Below are 15,742 nucleotides of genomic sequence, written 5' to 3' on the forward strand. Positions count from 1 at the left end.
TTCTGTTACACTTAACGCAGTTATTCATAAATGCCTATACAACCCAAAGTATTTTGTTCAGTCGTTTCCCCCAAGTGTTTTTTATTGATAAAACATAATTAGTTTTATTAAATGTGGCTGGAACACTGCTTCTGCCAAGTGAGTTAGTATTAATGTCTCACTTTTTTCTTTTTTTTTTTTAAACAGATGGAATTTTTTTAAGAATTAAGGAACAGCTTGAATGTCACTTACATGAAAACTGTACAAGTATGACATTATTGTCACTTTTGCTGATTGTAGTCATTTTTAAAAGAATTTAAGTTGCTTATCACCATTAAAAAAAATGGCCCCGATGAAACAGAAAATGTGTGTAACACTATTGTTAAAATGAAAGAATATGATTTTATTCACGTAGGCTCTTCCAACATAGTAAGTAAATTATCATTGTTCTACCTTCAAAATACAAGGCTGCAAAAGAATGTATCTTAATCCCAGCTGTATTATCCTTACAACAGAATTAAAGTTACATATACGTCTTGATTTTTGTATTGTACGGCAGTCTCCACTGAACTGAATTTCTGAAACATCCTTACCTCATAGGGACGGAAAAAGATGCACTGTGTAAAGAAAGATTACGTCCATTGCCTCCCCATAATTCCTCAGCAAGATCAAATTAAGAAATCTCTCTTTCTTCATCATGGCTAATACAACAGTACTCTCCCATGCAAAAAGCACGATGCAACTTTTCAACTCCCAACACCTATCAAAAGCTCTGCAAAAGACATCATTTATATATTTTCTGTAAGTCTTACCATTATAATCCTATTGGAGTGTAATTGCTGTGGCTAATATTCTTACCCTGTTATGAAAATGCTCAACATAAACGTGGCACTGAGTTGTTAAGATAATACATGATCATGCTGTGAGAGGGTAATACCTATACAATAGCCCTTGCCAATACCATAAATCTCTTTATTAGACAACAACCTATTACAGGAGATCTACTTAACTGTTTCCCTACTTAGAGGGCCATTTGGTGTTACAATAACAAGCTGACTTTTCACATTAGCAAGGATTAGCCAGTATAAATAATAAATCGACACTGAGTTGCTGCTCTTTTAGATATGGTAAATCTTTACTGGTGTTTAAAAAGAGAATCCAAACTAAAACCCTAAAACCACGTTAGGATGAATATGTTCTGTTTAAAGTCCTGCTAACTAACAAAACCAAAAGAAAATAAAACAAAACAAAAAAATCAACTCTCGGACCAATTTATGTGGCATAATTTATTACAGGAGAGCACATCACAGAGAGCTGTGTCTGTTTTATGGAATGTGCATGCATACTGCTTTATTTCCTAGCAGTATTATAGCAAATCATCTTTAAATTTACTGAAATATTTTAAAGTAAAATGATTGCCACCATTTTTCCAGAGATAAATAGCACAGAATTCATCTATCATTAATTATGCTTCTTGTTCAACGAACAAAACTGTATTATGTTTTCTTCACTGAAAAAGGTCTCAACATTTTTTGAAGGATCACATACTTTCACTATCCAAATCACTGTAATACAAATTATAAAACCTGCAATGCACCAGATCATTTCATTTGTGTTAAAGAAAATCACTAAAGTATTTCTGATTCTTCACATTATGTTTAAGTTACTATTTGCAAATAAACTTACGTTCTGATACTCCTTGTTCTTTCTTGTCCATATTTTTCTTAAAAACTTAGGCCAGCAATCCTTTCCACTGTTTGTCTGCTTACGTACAATTGTATAAAATTATCAACTATACTAGGATGGAATCATTCAGCTTTTTATACTTTATAATACAGAAAAAGCAAAATTAAGTGTTAACCTTGCATCTGCAATCAGCTTGATTATGATTCATAAGACCGCGTGCATAAATAGAAAAGACTTACCCATCGCTTTTTGGCTAGCACACTACTCTGCATGAGAGGTACTGAGCCCTTAGAGCACTGTGCTGTCTCTCTCATGCTGACATGACATTTTCAGAATCAGAGAAGACAGTTTATGCAACTGAAATCTGCTTCACGTCACACAGAGCACCAAAACTGTTTTCTCGTACCTCTACATGCAAGAATTGTTCTGCTCAGTTCCTTTTTACACTTTCAATAGAAAGGCACTTCTTCAAAATACAAATAGGTATTTATAATGTCAGCTCTTGCTTACTAACAACATAAAATTTTTTGCCTATTGCTATTTACTGCTACTGATGGACAATCTTTTTAAAAGCTCCCTTGCAGAGGCTTTCTTGTCCTGAATAACATAGAACGCACAGCAAAAGAAAATTGTACTTACTGGAAATAATTCAGCCCTGAATGCCTTGATTACTCTGATTATCTCATATACAAGCTCCCTCTGCAGGTAGTAAGAAGAATTAGCGAAAATATGTGAAAAATGTGGGTAATAGCTGGCACAGAAACCCAAATGATCAGTAACTATTTTAAAGAAATTCCCTCAGAAATCTTTCTCGAATGTTTTCAGATAAAGAGTTAATACAAAAAACAGTCTTCCCCCTCCCACTCCCCCGCCTGTTCTTGTCCCTCAAAGGAGCTAAACATTCAGCTTTAGTCTTTTCTATATCAAAATACACAGGTTTCTTTATCAAAATCACCTAAATGCTTTCAGGGGAAAAAATAAAATAAAATAAAATTTAAAAAATCCTCTGCTTATCCAGAACCAAACAGAAATGAAAGACCCCCAAAAACAAGAAAACAAATTCAACCTATCTAATGCATTTCCCTAACACAACGAAACAAAAAACAGCAGCATCCCTCCTTCCATCTACTGCTGCAAGACAAAACCCAATGCCATTGTTGGATATGATTACACATGCACTCCACCAAAGTTTAGAAATCAGTTGAACTAAATGGTTAAGTTTATCTCAAAAATCAAAGTCTCTAGTACTAAATACCAAATTATGAAGTAACAATGTAGTTTCACTCAGTTGGATGAAAACAACTTTTCTTCCAAAACACATTGCCCTACTTTAAAATATCTTAAGTTTGTTCTTTATAGTAACAAGCTTTCTAGACAAAAATCCCTTCAACACAAATGGGAAAAAGAGTCAACGAATGAAGCTATAAACATTAAGCAGACCAAAATTAAGTCTTCATCCTAGCTAACCTTCTTTAGCATGTACCATCAAAAAAAAAAAAAAAAGGAAGACATCAGGCACTGTTAATTTTTCTTCTAACATAGAACGAACAAAAGCACACCAGTATTTTTGTTTCTCTAATACAGCCAAATCCCTCGTTTACAAGCAGTCTCATTAGATTCATGAAGAATACTCATAAAATAAAAAGTAAGGCTTTAATTTTTGCTGGAATAATAGACTCTAAAATACAACCTTTAAAGCTCATACTGATCACTTGGAGAAAAAAAAGTAGAAACAGACTTATGATATTCTAGCAAGGTTACATGCATTTCACGGGACAAATGTAGGACAAATTTGAGGCGTTCACTTCAAGACGATGATTGCTGCATACAGAGCTCTTCCTTGCTGCTGGAATATCTGTAGCAGTTGGATCCCCAACCAGTTATTAGCAGATACCATTGTACACCTTCTCAAATGACGGAAAGAATGAGGAAGGAGAGAAAGCAGGAAAAAAAATCTAACATTATGGAGAGATGATGCTCTCTTCCAGCACCAGGTAAGATTATTGCCTGAAGGGCAAAAGGATTTCTTCTCGTATTCGACTTCTGTCAGCCTGCAAGTCCCCTTCCTCTCTAAAACAACTTCCATTCTCATCCACTCCCCCCAGCCAGCACCGCTGCGAGGCACCTTCTCTCCCTTAGCACCCCATCCATAGCACTTCACCCAGCGAGAACCAACCCCGCCATCTGGCAGTCCGCGTGGAAGAAATGCCTACCGTGCCGAAGGAAATCACAGCCACTGAAGACACTGCCCTTCAATATTTAAATGTTAAATTTACCAACAAAGTAGTTATGAATTGGTCTTCTGGAGGACAATCACGTTGTTCAAAGCAAACATGCGTCATTTCTCCTGTGAAAGCAGAGCTGTCCAATTCGGGCACCTCACATACAGAAAGTCTAAATTAAACTTCAAAGAATGAATGTAAGAATGCCTGGACCAGGTGAATAGAATTATGCCTACCATAAAACAGGAATCAGGAATTTGTCAGAGAAATGCAGCGTCAACAGCAGAACTTCTCAGGAATCTTTTCTTAAAATGTCACTTTATTTAGAGCTGACAGTGCCTATTGCTTGGGAATTGTTTTTGAACACTGTTCATACCGGTGTAGGCTGCTATGCCGTAAAAAACGACAAATATGATACGGTAAGAAAATATATAGAAAGAAAGGTGAACTACAGCCTCCTCCTGGCATGTGATCTCTCTTCACCACTGCAGCACGATTTCAGAGCAAGGCTCTCTATTTACACCGGATCCCATCAACAGCAAGGCAAGTATTACCGTCAGGAACAAGGTCGGTCATCCCCTCCCTAGCTGCCAGAAACAATTTTTAACAGTAATCGGTGTTAGATTATTCTGTCAGCTAGATTCAGAGCAATAATCGGTTTGAGGTGTCGACTGATATGAAAATACCAACAGAGGGCAAAAAGGAAAGCAGCAGCCTCCCCGAAACGAGCGATTTGGGATTTTATCACATCCAGAGGCAACTAAATAAACGAGGTAGCATAATTTTTAACGCACAATTCTCCGGTGATTATTTGTTTTGGTGCTACTTGACTGATATTATCTATTTTTTCAACAGTTGAAGATACAAATCTAATTGTACCTTTAAAAGATACACCTCTCTGCAAAGTGTACGTATGGAATGCTAGAGCCGCTCCCTGTACTGATCCCACTGCAGAAAACAGCAAAGAAACCTAAGACATAGAGAGATTCCCTTCTTCACGGAGTTAATTCTTTACCAATCTTCTTTACCGTAAAAGGTATGAGTGCTCCCTACACCTAATCTGTGCATCGACGCATCCCTAATTTAAGAATTAAAATATTAAACTCACTTTTATCTGCACAGTATCAGAACTCAGCATCTTAAATAGCAGCCTTCATTCCTGTTATTTTATTCAAGCATTTGTAGCTCGTTGTGGCCAAGTAACATATCATTAAAATATAAACACGGTATATAGAAAAAAGCATAGTATAAAAAACTCATATACATTGATCAACATCAAGTCGATCGGCACTGTATAAAAAGGATACCACTGTCACCCCATATTGCCATTCTGGGGAAAAGGAAGCATCTCTGTTAGGTGTCAAACACATTCTAGAATGCTATTTAAACAAAACAAATGAACAAAAACCAAAACAGTTGTTTCAGACGTATTTAATACATCACGGGACAAAACAGACAGACCCAGACTCTACTGTATTTGTATAATGAAATGGAGTAAAAATGGATGATGAATTTCCTATGACAAAAATCTGCATGACTTTAGAAGGAAATATTCCTAATATTGCATCTACGTAAGAAACCTAAGTAGCTTCTCAATAGCTCTAACTAGATTTTCTCTGAAGCTAGCTCCTTCCACTACTGAAATACAGGCACCGATACTTAAATCTTTTTGTGTAAATGTTTGTGTTTATAATGTGCTCCTAAGAGATTAAGATTAGGAGAAAAAAAAAAAAAAACACACACAACCAAGACAGGCCCTATTTTTCTCAGCCCATGATCACTTGTCAAGCCATGATTAATGCTGTGCTCTGTAGAGGGAGACATTACATCTAGGCTACAACAGACCTAAATTTTACCCTAAGGCAGAAGTCTGATTTAAACATCTCTATTCAAAGTGACATTTGTCCTCTCTTTTCAACCAGTTTCCTCTGAAATTCCAGTAAACTGACTTTGTGACCTACAAATGGTCCATTGATTCTAACTTGTCGTGTTGCCTGTCCTTGTAGCAAAGTTGGTTTTGGTGGCTGAATGAAGCAAGATGTTATGCATTCAAGAAAAATACAGGAGCAGAGTCCATTAGGTGCTCTATTAAATGCTCGGTTGGATAACAGCGACTACAATTTACGGCTATAAGGATTCCAGCTTACACAGAAGAGCTGAAGATAAATACTGAGGTCAACATTAAAAATCAGAAAATATTTTTATATTCAGGGGTAACAATGGCCTTCATATGCTGAGGTGATGAGCAAAGATTTTTTTGTGTGTGTTACAGACAAGAACACGGGCATCGTCAGGGCCACCCTGAAAAGTAATTACATTTTATCTCTTGCCTTTCACTCTGAAATGTCTGCTAAGGTATTTACATTTGTCTGTTACAAGAACAACAAGCTAGACAGGAGAAAAAACTAGTTGCGATCACTTATCTCAAGTAAATACTATTTCTCCAGTGAATGGTATTATTCCATCTATTTCATAAAGTTATTGTTAGATCCTCCGATTTATCTGTAACTGCTATTGTGGGAATAAAAATACGACATGCTTATACTTTATAAAGAAATAGCCAAATAGCAGACCTGGACATGTAGAATAGTCAATATCCTTCTTACTGAACTTGAAAAACGGCAGCGTTTGATAATATTAAGCAATTTAGACAGTGCTGGCAAGTTCCTACTAGCCAAGGTAATCTTATTTCTGGTGCTTTTCAGGGTAAATTGATTTTTTTTTTTCCTCCTCTTAGCTGCTCTGATAATTGGACAAATTTATACAAGTGTGATGGGATTTTACTTAGCAGACAACACACAAAACACTCCCCAAACATGAAGGACCTTATTCATAAAAAAACATTTTTGTTGTAATTAAGCAAACTGTATTTAAGCTTGCTTTGTGCCAGGATAACAATCAATAGCATTTTGTTGGAAACTGCAGGTGTTAAGCATTGTGCTTGCTTCAGTCAGCCTGCAAAGTTTTTGATTATTATGCCTTCCTAAATAATTTTGACAAATAGCAGCCTAGAGTAAGTTGAATCATTACAGTACCTCATGAAAAATCAAAAAGAAAAGAAATTGTGACATATGCAGATCACACAGTCTTCTAAAACCCATAAAATACTCCATTTCACACAACGATCTATATCCCGGAGATGCTACAATTCTGAATTTGAACAAGACTTTTTTTTTTTTTCCTTATGGAATTAGTTTCTGGTTAACTATCACTTTCTACCTAGAGAATGCTGTAAAAATGCATTAAGCAAGTGCATTTTTGTAACTAAATCGCTTACAGTAAGTGACGCAATCTTCAAAGTCTATGCTACAGAAACACATCTCATACACCACTGGCAAAAATAAATATGAAATTCAAAAAAAAAAAAATCCACTGAGAAGGGCTTTAAGCCTGTCATCTTTCACCTTTAATATGAAGAATGATTAAAAGAATATCATATTTGTTGAACCAAGACTGGAAGTATTTTCTAAAACAGGTATATATTCACCTTATGCCACAAGTTACATCTGTATTCCAACAGAGCCATCTACTACTTTTATTTTCAGAACTGTTAAAAAGAAAATGCACATATCTTGGAAAACTATTTAAATATTAAACATGATTGTTAAGACTATTGAGAACGGCCTTAAAATAGCTTTTTGTTTTTCCAGTTTTCTTGACATGCAATTACAACCATGATGGCTTAAATCTTTTAGTTGTTTCAAACTGAGGGTTAAAAAAAATAAAACGCAGCTTTTAAGTCTAAAAGCTGCACATAAATACTTTAAAAGCTGAATATCATGTAATTTTGAATCACATTTGTACATCACAAACATCAATCCTAAAAAACGCTTCGAAAGAGTCTGTTTAACATGACATCTCCAAGTAACACGTCTGACTATAAATTTCCCTAACCTATGCTCTAAAGTATATTGCTTTATAACTGACTGCTTGTCTACCTATGCATGAATATGATTTCAATTATACACCAGATGTAGTTTAACTTCTTCTCTTGCAGTTCACCAGGTAAAATCATTAATCGCTACTTCAAGTTCTCCTATTATCAGTCATCCCTTAGTGGGTACGCAGAGAAGACATGCAGCAATTTTTGACAAAAAATATCTTCAGGCAGTTATTGGTAGGGGTTTTTCCATTAGTACAAGGCACAGCCCAATCCTGGGGAAGAGCTGTGGAAGTTAGCAATATTTTCTTACAAACAGGTCAACATTTTAGGTGGACATACGATGAGCATGGGCTTGGAAATACATTAACTTTTTAGACCAAATTTCAGGAAAGAGGACATTTTTCTACCTTCTCTGAACACTAAACAATTCTTTATATCGGGTAGGTATTGTTACCTGTATGAATTTATGACACACTACATAGAAATGTATTGTAAATTCAACTTAAGACAAATATTTTGTCTAACTAGAGACTTCTCTTTCTAACATTCACTTAAGTGAAAGTGATGGACCTTTCTAAAAGGCTGTAATTAGAGACTAGCATTTTTCTTCATCAGAACTGTTCTACTAAAAAAAAAAAAAAATGCCAGCTTTACATATTACATTTTTAAAAATAAAAATAGTCATTCAGTACACATTACTGACCATAAAAACAACATGTTCCTAAGCCTATACTACCTAGTTTCTTTAAATTTTCATAAGGTGCCTCCTTACTAGATACTAGAATTCCAGAGTAGTCCCCTTTCCTGACTTTAAGCATTAAAAGCTGTAAGAGATAAATAAAACATTGAGAAAGCTTCTCAAGCGATCAAATAAGGACTAACTACGCAAACTTTGTTTTTTTTTAAAGCTCTCCTCTTGCTCATTTTAAGAAGGGAAACACCCAGAAGCCTGGTGTTAATGTCTCTGCTGATTGTGAAAATTGCAGCAATAAAAACTCCAACTGCTTGACTTAAATTAAGACTTGCAAGACTACATGTGAGATCTGTATCTTTACATTAGTTTTTATAACATTTGGAAGTTTGGTTGCCTGCTTTGATGTTGGTCTATTAATGAGCAGGGGAGACAAAAGCCAGAAAAAAATGTTTACTGGAAATTCTCAAGTCAAAACCTGAAGTAATTGGTTTCTTCTACCCCACATGATTCCACATCCTGATTCCCCCAACTACCAGCTCCTTGAGCTATCTGAACGTCTACGCTTTTTTTGCTGTTGCCAACACATAGTAACCCAGTGATTGAAAATGGCAGCTGAAGTGCTGCTCCAGCACATTAATTTTTATTTAAGTGGTCCAATTTTGTCATCTGAATGTTGAAAATCTTCTTTCCACTATACCTTTTTTTTTTACTTCAGAGGTTTGTCTAATTTGGGGTTGCCATCATATAAACTGAAGTGCAACATTTTCAAGACAATTTTTAGATTATCCCTAATAGCTGTAAGGATAATGCGCTTTCTTTACAGCACTCTGCATTCAAAGCAGACTAGTTAACAGCAACTTAAGTGTGATAATGGCAATTACATCAATATGTTCCTTTTATACCACCAAAAGGTACTACTTCAGACAGCTGAAGACATTAGGTAAATAAACTGCTGAAAATTACCTGAAAGTAATGACATGCAATTTTAGGACCACTAAACACATCTGTTTACAAAATGCCCAAATGTTCGGGTTCATTTAGAAATAACAGATATCTATATAAATTATTTATTTAATCGCAGGGGTTTTTCGCAAGGCGTACCATATATGCTCGGTTCCTTCACTAAATGAAAGGAAACTGACGCGTGAGTGAAGACATCCTACTCTAAAGGCACATCACTTCCATGGCTTGAAAAGAAAAAAAAAAAACCAAAAAACCACCCCCCCCCCAGACTGTCCAATGGAGAACCAACCCCCACCAAAAAGCCAAGCACTTCTAACAGCACAAAATACATATTTCAGTATCTGTACCATTCAACTAAAAGGTTTGGAAGGAAGGAATAGGAAACGAAGACATAGGAAGTTCTTTTCTTTTCTTTTTGCTTGTTTGTTTGTTTTTGTTTGCCAGAGACACAAACCAGAATACAATCCCTAAGATGCATCTGGTCCCTGGAGAAGGTCCCAACTTATTGATAGAGAACTGCCTTTTGTTGGCTTTTGGTTTGGGAGATTATGAATATCGACTGGCAAAGATAATAAAAGGCTAGGCCAGCCACATCCCCTTGCAGACACAAGGAAATAGTAACAAATGACTAAAAAACCCTGCAAATATTTAGCCATGTAAAACAACTTTAAATGTGGTAGATGTTCTACGCTACCATCGACACAGCAGCTTTACCATATTTATTATCAAATTATTTTTACAGGGTAACACTAATTGCAAATTAAGTTATCTCGCCAAACACGACGTAACCGATGAAATGAGATTACAAGACAAACTCATTTTCACTTTACTTCAGAAGAAAAAGGAAATGGAAGCATATGGCTGGTGGGGCTCAAAACTTCTTTTGAAACTCTCCATAAAAATCTCTCTTACCCCAGCCTACCCACCCATTAAGGACTGAAGTGTATTTGTTTCAAAGGCTTGGAAGGGAGAGGTCTTTCATTACAAGATTTCATTTGTTTCCCGAAGTCATTAGCAGGTCTTCCCCATTCAGTCCCCCAGCGCAGCAGCGTGCAGGCCAGCCCCAAAGCAGGAGAGCGGCAGAAAAGGCTTTCTAAATCCTCCAACAGGCAGCAGACATCAGAAACCATGCAACAGTGCCTGTCATAAAAGGTCACTTTTTTTTCCCCCTGGAACGAGCCATTAATCAATAGATCTAATTGTCTGAGCGCTTGCAAGGGCTCTGCAGCGGCCGGACCTTGTTTTTCACTCACATAATCGCAAAACAGCGAAAGTTCAGCAACATAACCCACATCCACCTCCCCATTTTGCCCCTTTTGAATTCCCACTGCCCTTTGGGCCTCTGCTGGGAAGCAAATGGAAGACGAGCCGAAGTTTTCTCAATTGAGCCGGAGCTGAGCACCCTTTGATATGCTAATACCCCCCCCCTTCAAACGGTAAGAATTCACACTTGCATTAATTCCAACAATTTGGGCAGAGTGATGCGAAACGGCACCTTCTTTAGCGGCGGGCAACAAAGGGAGGGGGCCGAGGAGAGCGAGGAGCAGCCCGCTGTCTCCTCAGGACCCCTTCGCGGCACCTCCCGGCGGAGCGCAGCACCTGAGCGCCGGCACGGCCCCGCTCCGCGCCCGAGCCCCAGCAGGGCTGAGCGCAGACTAACAACAAGATGTTATTTTTAGAGCCAGACACAGCAACGGTGCCTCATGACACGCTCTGTTTTCTGTCTCCAGATGGCCCCAGATTTCTCTACACGCGAAAATAAACAGAAAATTTTAAATGAAAAAAAAAAAAAAGTTGCTCCCGCTCCACATCCGACAAAGGGCGATTTATTCCTCCTCCCGCTGCCAGCCCCCCGCGGGGGCTCGGCCGGGCCGCACGAACACGCCGGCAACAGGTCGCTATTCCCCCGGCCGGCACAACTTTCCCCCCCGCGCCCGGGGCACCGGGGCCTGCTCGGGGGCCCTGGGCCCCGCTGCCCCCCCACTCCCCCCCCCCGGGCCAGGCTCGGGCGCTGCGGGCCGGGCTCGGAGCCGCCGCGGCTGCCGCAGGGCCCGCGGGAGGGCGGGGAAAGGCCGGGGGGGCGCTGCGGGAGCCCCCAGCCCGGTGCCGAGCGGCCGGAGGGGGCGAGCCCGGGCAGCGCTGCGGGGCCCCGCTGCTCGCAGCCGGGGCCTCGCCGAGGGGCGCGTTCCCCCCCCACACACCCCCCGCCTTCCTCCTCATCCTCCTCCTCCTCAGGCAGCGGGGGCCGGGAGCGGGGTGGCAGCCCCCGGGGGGTGCGTGCCGAGTGCTGGGGGCGGGGGGAGCGGCCCCCCGAGCAGCAGCCAGCCGGGCAGCCCCAGAGCCAGGTCGGCGCTTCCCCGCAGCGCCAGAAGGAGCGAGCGCAGGAGGGAGCAGCAGCAGCGCGGAGCCTCGCTTACCTCTGTCTGCGAGCCGAAGGCGGGCCGGGAGCTCTCGCCCCGGTGGGCGCAGGGAGGAGGGAGTTAGTCCCGGGGCGGCGGCGGAGCGGGGCTGGGGCTGGGTGCCGGTGGGGCAGCGGGAGGCGGCCGGCTCTGCGGCGCGGCTCGGCGCGGCTCGGCTCGGCGGGCTGGGGCAGCGCGCAGCGGGCGGCGGCTTCTCCTCGGCGCAGCCAGCCGGCAGGCTTCTCCGGGGCTAAGTCAACATTTTCCTGCGGCTTCCGACGCTCCGCTCCGCACGAAACGCACGATGCAGCCAGGCTCCCGCACGCAGGCGATGGAAAAAAAAAATTAAATTAAATTAAAGAAAAAAAAAATGGAGGGGGCGAGGGGCGCAGCGCGCTGTATGTGCCCAGCCTTTGGAGTCCTTTCTAGGCAGCGATCAGAAGGGAAACCGAGGCGACACCAGCAGCGGGAGTAGCGGGGAACAACTCAAAAATTTTACAACGAGCCCCCCCTCCTGTGTCTCTGTCGTTCGCAGCGACCTGATTTACATCTCCCCGGATGACATTCCGGCCTCCGGCACGGCTCGGCTCGGCTCGGCTCGGCTCCGCGTTATTTCCCCTCGTCCTCTCGGTGCTGCTGCCCCGCCGGCGGCCGGAGAGCGGGCGCTGAGCGAGTAAGACGCGCAACGATGGGAAAAACGCAATACATACACACCAGGAAAAAAAAAAAAAATCCCAATGAATCGTATCGCAGCCTCCTTTTTGCTCATGCACCTCTCCGTGTGTGACTGGGGATTGCGAAGTCCTGACACGGACTCTCCGCCGGCGCTGAACTGGAGTCACCTCCAGCCTCCTCCCCCTCCAATCTCCTCCCCCTCTCTCCGCGCTCCCCACCCCTGGGCTCAGCTAATCATATAAACATATTATCACGTAGAGCAGCACCGGCGAAGGACAAAAATCTCTCCCTTCCTGCTCCCCCCCCCCCCCCCCCTTACTTTCCCTCCCCCCTCCTTTCTCCCAGCCGGGGGGTGAAGGCTAGCACCGGGCGGGCGGCTACTCGCCACCGGCGGCCGGGCGAGCATTGGCCGCCCCCGGCCCCGAGGGGCGCGGAGCCACCGCGGAGCCGCCCCTGGGTCCCCGGGGCTCGGGGCCGGGGCCCTGGGGCCTGCCGCCCCCCCCGTCCGCCTCCCCCGGCTGCTGCTGGCGCGCTGCAGGCCGGCAGGCGTCTCCGCGGCACTTTCTCCTTGGCCGTACCCTGGCTGCTTCCCTCCTTCCCTCCTTCCCTCAGCCCAAAGTTGCGAGGCGGGCCCCGCTCGGCCGCCCCCGGCAGCGGTGAATTCACCGGGGGGCGCCCCCCGGGGACCCCTCGGTCAGCGCCCGGTGGCGGCGATCGGCGGGGAGGCGAGAGGGACGCGGCGAGGGGCAGGGCGGCCCCCCGGGCAGCGAGGCGGGGAGCCCCGGCTGGCTCACGGCTCGGCTGCGGAACGCAGGCTGCTAGCGCCGGTCCTTTCGTGCCCAAAACCCCGTCCTAGAAGGGGGGGTTTGGGATTGTGGCGGGGGTTTTTGTTTCCCTCCGGGGTGCTGCGAAACAGCGAGGATCCGCTCCGACCTTTCGGGATGGGCGCGACGCGCAGCTCCCAAGGTCAGGGAGCAGCGGCGGGGCGCAGCTCGGCGTGGCCGGGGACGCGGGCCCACGGGGGGACCTGGGGGACACGAGCCCACGGGAGAACCCGGGGGGATCTCTTGCACCGGGCAGTGCCCGCAGAGGGCTGCTCCAGGCGGTGGCCAGAGGGGGAAACGGAGGCACAGCCGAAGATCAAAGCAGCACAAACCTGCCCTGATAATCCCACCGCTTTATTTATTTATTTATTTATTTTTTAAACCATTCCCTCCCTTTTCTAGCTGCAGCAGTGAAATAAAAACCCTCTCAATTGCATCTGCCCACAGAATCGCTGGCACAAGGCAGGACCACTCAGGGCTTGTTAAACTCTCAGGTCCAAAGCATATTGACAATTCAGCTTAAAAACACCCACGCCACGGCAGGAAACCGGGGTCGTTACCTTTGTCAATGGTACAGGTTTATTTTTTAACTTAATCGTTTGGACTCCGCTGCATACCTATGCAATTAGTGTTCCTGTTAAGAAAATTTTAACGTGTATTAAGAGAAACGTGACATTAAAAGGAAAACGGATCATAAAGACCTTGCTACAGGAGGTAGTAAGAATCATAGGACTGGTCCAGGGCTCTTCAAAACCACAGTGATTTTTCAAGGGTGCTAGCAATAATCCCAGGGATTAGTACCTAAAAGTCACTGACACACGGGCATGCCACGGCCACGCTGGCCTTCTTCCATCCACAGCACCTGCTGGGCAGCAGAGGAGCAGTCTCAGGCGTTTAGGACCAAAGGAGATGTTCCCTCGTAGTTGAGAGCATCTTCCCGAGGCCAGTTTCAGCTCAGCATGGGAGGACAGAAGATCATGTGTCTGTGTGATAGTTTTATCCCTACTATGTGTAGCTAAAAGTAAAATATATGGGTTACAGTGAGTGCAAAATGCAGCAGAAGAGGTTTTCTGTGTTTTTCCCCTCATTTTTTAAGTCCTTTGTACATCCCCAGTATAGCTGTTTGCCCTGTCTTGCTGAAAATATCCATATAGTTATCTTTATAGAATCCTAAATAACCCCTTATACATTTCCAACTGGAATTCAATCATAAAGTCATTTTCATGTATTTCATTAGAAACATTTTCATTGAGAGAATTGGGTGCATCTGTTACAAAGACACTCTTAAAAAGGGAATCATAGAAATGTAAAAATATACATATTGATTGGCTACTTTTTTACTGTAGTTTTAATATATATCATTAACACATCCTACTTTTTGTCAAATGAATGTAACTACAGATAAGCTGTTGTTGCCCTGAGCCTTTTGCTTGGTTGATGAGAATAGGACTTAGCCACAAAATAGTGAGGAACACAATAAAAATTATGTGGGGTTGGCAGTTTTCCTTGGAGAGGAGGTGAGAGAGAGGAACTCTTCCATTTGGAGCAAAAAAAGTCTACTGGTTTCTGTAAGATTTTTTAACCCCCCGAAAAAGGTTGAAAATAACTGCAGAATTGGGCCTTGTGTTAATATTTGCTGAAGTTGAAGTGTATTCTCCTACATGGACTCAACTGCAGGACTAAAGTTTATTTTCCCCCATTTTCATCAAAAACGTCTAGAAGCATATTTATTTCTACATGCAAAAATGGAGTTTTACAACTCTAAGTTGTAAAAGTGAGTTTTAAGCAATTGGTAAAAATGTTAGATAGAGACCTTTCAGCGTTTGTTTCAAAAGCACATGCTTCCATGAATTCTCATTAAATCCAGACTAGGATATAAGAATACCCCGGCGGAAGTGTATATCCTTTTGGCAAGTAAAATAGTACTATTCAAGCAATTAATTTTACTTCATATGAATCAGCATCTGTTTCTTTAAAACAGGAAAATTGTATACACGTATACCCCTAGCATACTTGAATCTGATCCTTTGTTTTTTACTCAGCCACAACTATTCCCATATATATATTCCCATTGAATATTCCCATTGAATATTAAGATAAAAAAAGTAATTGTAACAAGTCAAGTCTCTTGTCACCATCAAAATTGCCTATTATTTGTTTTTTGCTGTATCCCTATAAAATATGTACCTCATTCCATATTGACTCCACAAGTAAATACAGACAAGTACATTTTCCTTAAAATCTCTCTTTGCTGCAACATTACAAAATATCTAGCTTGAAACCACTACAAGAAATGTTATCCTCCTAGCAAAATCATTCAATAATATGTTTATCTACCCCTTTCACTAACATTAAATTTTGTGATGTTCCAGGTTTAGCTATATATTCTGCGTGCATTGCTCTCAAATCACTTTGGT

The 15,742-nt window shown here is 42.3% G+C and overlaps 1 protein-coding gene across 20 annotated transcripts in view; it reads right to left on the minus strand.

Moving 5' to 3' along the window:
* ADGRL2 (adhesion G protein-coupled receptor L2) overlaps positions 1 to 15,742 on the minus strand; it is a 388,201-nt gene that overhangs the window by 147,653 nt on the left and 224,806 nt on the right. For 4 of the 20 annotated variants that reach the window (XM_083846290.1, XM_083846276.1, XM_083846286.1 and 1 more), the window contains exon 1: positions 11,845 to 12,712. The exons of 2 other annotated variants lie outside the window; for them this stretch is intronic. The gene's annotated coding sequence lies outside the window, so the exon portion shown is untranslated. Of the gene's footprint in view, positions 1 to 10,922; positions 11,416 to 11,844; positions 12,714 to 15,742 lie in introns of those variants that run through there. 14 more of the 20 variants (XM_083846288.1, XM_083846293.1, XM_083846292.1 and 11 more) reach the window with 6 other exon arrangements.

This window comes from Anser anser (assembly GCF_964211835.1).
Source record: "Anser anser genome assembly, chromosome: 8".
NCBI classification, from domain to species: Eukaryota; Metazoa; Chordata; class Aves; order Anseriformes; family Anatidae; genus Anser; species Anser anser.